A 4,917-nucleotide genomic window follows, 5' to 3' on the forward strand; every position below is an offset into this window, starting at 1 on the left:
CCCCTTCTTAGACCTGGAGATGGCCTCAGAGCCCTTCCCAACCTAGTGGTAACTGGATCAGATCACAGTGAAATGCATTTGTCACACCATGTCTAGGCACTGATCAGAAGCCATGACTCTCATTATCAAGCTGTTAAGCAGCTATTAGGTGATGCCCTAATGCCCTACTGAGAAAATTAAACCAGTAACTTAAAGTTTATGACTTATTCTTTCATTTTTTGAGCTCTTACTGGTTGCACTTAATTCAAACAAAGAAAACAGGGTAGCAGAGTTAAACCAAATGCTTGGGTTATAATTCCAAAGTTCTTTTCTCTTCTTCCAGCCACACAGGATATTTGATCCTTCTAATGCCTTTGACTGTTGGCTTCAAACAACTGTGAAGAAGAGAAGGAAATCTGACACTTTAGCTGGATGATGTTTATACAGATGCAGCTTCTTCCTTCACATATTTGGTTAGGAGGAGCTCAGTGAGTTGGAGGCTGAATCTCAGGAATGTTTAAATAAAGTGACATTGACACAGACCCTGAGCAACATTTGCAAACTCCATTCTAACTTCACTTAGAGTTGAGGTTCTTAATCTTTATTGGACATGTATTCCTTTGGCAGACTGGTGAGGTTTATGCATCTCACTCAGAATACTATCTTTATATAAAACAATAAAAGAAAATCGGGTTATAAAAAGAAAATACATTGGGCTAAAAATGCATCTGGGTATACTGAAATACAGTTATTAAAATATTTTTTAAAATCTATGATAAAGATTTTTATATATTCTTATTTATTAAATGTTATACAAAAAGATCTAATGGCAAGTTAAGTAACTTCCATAATTTTGCAATAGCTATCAGGGCAAATATTTTGAGATATCTGGGGTAACTATAATGTTATATGAAATTATCTTGATTTCTATTGGTGACTAAGCCACAGGTACCAATAAGACTACTGTAGTTTGTTACCACATTTAAACTGATAGGAATAGATACTACACTTGATCTTAGCCAAAAGACCGAGAAGCAATGTTACCTTATTTAAAATAGAAAACTTGATAAATTTCAGAGAGAGGTTAGTGGAAATAGCGATTCCTCCCCATCCAACTAGTCTGTGAACCCTTTGGATTATGTCCAGGGATCCCAGTAATAAGCCTTGGACAAATTTGAATGTAGAGACCTGTGAGCGATCAGGTGTAACATTCCCACCACTAATTCTCCACTTAGAGAATTCCTGAGGTGGCTGGGCACAGTGTAATCCCAACACTTTGGGTGGCCGAGGCGGGTGGATTGCTTGAGCTCAGGAGTTCGAGACTGACCTGGGCAACATGGCAAAACCCCATCTCCACTTAAAAAAAAAATATATACAAAAATTAGCTGGGCATGGTGGCACCTGTAATCCCAGCACTTTGGGAGGCTGAGGCGGGCGGATCACAAGGTCAGGAGATCAAGACCATCCTGGCTAACACAGTGAAACCCCGTCTCTACTCAAAATACAAAAAATTAGCCGGGCGCGGTGGCGGGCACCTGTGGTCCCAGCTACTCAGGAGGCTGAGGCAGGAGAATGGCATGGGCCCGGGAGGCGGAGCTTGCAGTGAGCTGAGATTGTGCCACTGCACTCCAGCCTGGGCAACAGAGCAAGACTCCGTCTCAAAAAAAAAAAAACTAAATAAAAAATAAAAAACAAAAGGAAAGAATTCCTGAGGCAAAAGAAAAGGGTCTTATGTGGATTGCTTTGTTTTGGTGTGAGACTGCCTTGCCCTTCTCTTCAAAAAGAGGATCTTCTTTACTATTAGAGCTTTTTCCTTAAGGGTAACATGGGGTTTAAATATATTCTCTGGTCTAGAAAGTGAACGCCCCTGTGGATGTGAGGAAATAGGAGACTACCCAGGTTAAGCGACCTGACCCAATATAAACAGTGGGAAAGGCCATCCACATTTTCTATCCCTGGCAAGTTGAAAAGTGAAGGTGGCCCCAAACTCTTGCTAGGTCTGACATGAACCAGAGGTTGAATCTGGGACATATGATCTGGGACTCTGTGGTCTAGTGGAGTTGAGCTCAGCTCTCACCAGCACCAGATTACCTTAGAAATTTTCTGCAGGCTTCCGTAGGGGAGACGCTAAAGAGGGAAATGACCCCTAAGCCCATCTGGTGTTGGTGGGAGCTGCTCTAACAGTGTATCATCTAAACATTTGTTGGTGCTAGATGTTCTGCTTTGTTGTTGGCTTCGTACTAGATAACAAAATCACGGATGTGTGAGAGGCATGTGTGCTTGGAGGTGGAAGCTAGGTAAGAAGAGACATTTTAGGCTGGCTGTGGTGGCTTATGGCTGTAATCCCAGCACTTTGGGAGGCCCAGGCAGGTGGATCACCTGAGGTCAGGAGTTTGAGACCAGTCTGGCCAATATGGTGAAACCTCATCTCTACTCAAAATACAAAAATTAGCTGGGTATAGTGGCAGGCGCCTGTAATCTCAGCTACTTGGGAGGCTGAGGCAGGAGAATCACTTGAACCTGGGTGGAGGTTGCAGTGAGCTGAGATTGAGCCATTGCACTCCAGCCTGGGTGAGAAGAGCAAAAGTCCGTCTCAAAAAAAAAACAAAAACAAAAAAGAAGAGACATTTTAGAAAATATTGCCATTGGGATAATGTGCTTCTTACATATTACAATTTAATCCACATTGTAATTTAGCTTATATTCTCTATGAGAGCATTAAAGTTGATTCATTATTGATTTGATTGCAATTTCACTTCTTTATTTACTCAGAGATGATCACAAAAGGGCTCCCTAGAATTACTTAATGCTAGAAAAATAGCTCCCGAGAGTCAATCAAATTAACCATCCCTTCCTAACAATATAGAATCCAACTTACTTTTGTTCTCTTATTTGGCATTTTGCATGATGACAGTTGCAGAATTTAACTTCTGGGCATTTTGGTTTCTCCCCAATTTAGGAGAATGCCCTAATGCAGAAACATAAGAAGAATGAACAAAACAAAGATGACTTTATAGGTCTCCTTTGAAGAGCTTTGCATTTCTATTCAATTGCTTTCTCCCCGACTAAAAAAAAAAAAAAAATTACCTCAGTAATACATGCTCGAGTAAAAATATAAACAATATGGAAGCGAATTGAGCAGAAAGTGAAAGTCCTTCTTTGCCATCCTGCAATCCCACTTCCCTCCCCAGAAGTTAAGAATCTTTCCAGACTTTTTTCCTATGTGTTTATATATGTGCATGGATATAGACACACAAAAATACATCACCGCAAGTAAGATGCACATATTTCTTTACATAAATGGGAACATATACATTGTATATATTTTTCTATGACTTGCTTTTTTATTTACTAATATTTCTTGGATATCTCTCTGTACATATAGAGCTATCTTATTTTTTTTAAACTACATATTATTCTATAATATATATGAATGTACTGGGTTTGTTTAAGCATTTTCCTACGGATAGACATTCAGGTTGTTTGCGGGTTGGGTTTTCTGATTTGTTGTTTTGTTGCTATTAGAAACAGTACTCCAAATTTATTCTACCTCCTTTAAGCTGATAAAAACCATCCCTAGATGTGGATTTTCTCTTTCTATTTCTGCAGGAATAAGAGTGCAGATGGGTAGAAAAGAGACAGAATGCAATCCCTTTTCTTCCTTCTGACCACCTTCTTCCCACCTCCCACCTCCCACCTCCTTCCTGTCCACAATATACAAAAAGAGAGCTCCCTCTACTGGGAATGCCATTCCCTTCCTCCAGCTCACCTGGGTAACTTCTTTCATCCCGCAAATTGCACCTCACTCTATCTCCCTGAGGTCTCCAGCTCACCACCTGGGAGGTCAAGGGCCTTCCTTCATGCTCCTTTGGCACTGTCTGTATCTGACATCATATTAAAGTTACCCATCCAGACACCTGCCCCTGAGGGGAGGGAAGGAACTCACCATGTATCCTCAGCACCTAGCACCGGATCAGCTGTGGCAGGAGCCCTGGGGCATACCTGGTGACCTGAACTGAAGGACCTTCAAGTGAATAGATCTCCACATGGTGTGCACTTGGTTTAATTACCATTAAATCCATGTTGAAGCCAACAGCATTAAATGATGAATCACTTGGATAACATCGGAGCCTTGGACAAGGTGTGCAGACTAAGAACGGGATTTCAGAAATGTTAAAACAACACACATCACACAAGCATTCGGCAGTCCTTTCTGTGGCCTTCCCCCCACTCATCACATTGGTAAGGATCACTCTGATGTTGGCAGCAGGCCTTCGCCAAATGAGAAAGAGCAATACCTGTTCTGCAGATTCTATTTTTAATTTTTATTAACATTTTTACCTGTGCCCTGCTTGATCTCTCTCAGGCAGGCTGCTCTGATACAACCGGTTTAGTTATGTCCTTTCCCTGGTGCATTTCTGCCCAGAGGGAAGGCCAAACGCACAGAAGAGCCTGGAGACAGGTCCATCTGGAGTAGCCAGTGGATCAGACCACAGGGCTAATCCTGAAACTAGACTATCAGGTATCTTGGAGATCAGTTAGTCAGTACTGGAGAAAAGGGTGGCTTAGAAGAGATGGATCTCATTTTATGGAAAGCACAACAAACACTGGTCCCCCCCCCCCGCCACCAGCTTGCTGCTCCCTAACTTAACCTGTAGAGAAATTCTGAAGAAAACCGGCAATCAGCCAAAACCTCCCACTCTGGCTTGTACAGCTGAACTCTGATATCCACACAGCCGCCCCAACAGTGAAAGAGAAGAAAGAGGGATGAGGAGAGGAGGTGGTGGAAGGAGTGGTGTGGACCGGTTCTTCTTCCTACCCTTCATTCTACAGAGAAGCACACTGACACCCACAGAGGTGAAGGGTCTGAGCCCCTCACTGTTGAGTTGGCAGCAGCCCGCTGAGAATTTAGCTCTCCTCCATGCCAGTCTCCATGCT

At 42.3% G+C, this 4,917-nt stretch overlaps 1 long non-coding RNA gene and 1 pseudogene across 1 annotated transcript; both read right to left on the reverse strand.

The window, feature by feature from the left end:
- Positions 1-878: 878 nt before the first annotated feature.
- LOC115892288 lies at positions 879-1,018 on the reverse strand (annotated as a pseudogene).
- A 1,700-nt stretch (positions 1,019-2,718) lies between these two features.
- LOC104657100 lies at positions 2,719-4,404 on the reverse strand. Its single transcript, XR_747229.1, has 3 exons — positions 4,321-4,404; positions 3,926-3,989; positions 2,719-3,044 (listed from the first exon to the last, which is right to left on the reverse strand). It is a non-coding gene; the product is annotated as an uncharacterized LOC104657100 (long non-coding RNA).
- Between the last annotated feature and the right edge of the window lie 513 nt (positions 4,405-4,917).

This window comes from Rhinopithecus roxellana, chromosome 1 (genome assembly GCF_007565055.1).
Source record: "Rhinopithecus roxellana isolate Shanxi Qingling chromosome 1, ASM756505v1, whole genome shotgun sequence".
Lineage (NCBI taxonomy): Eukaryota > Metazoa > Chordata > Mammalia > Primates > Cercopithecidae > Rhinopithecus > Rhinopithecus roxellana.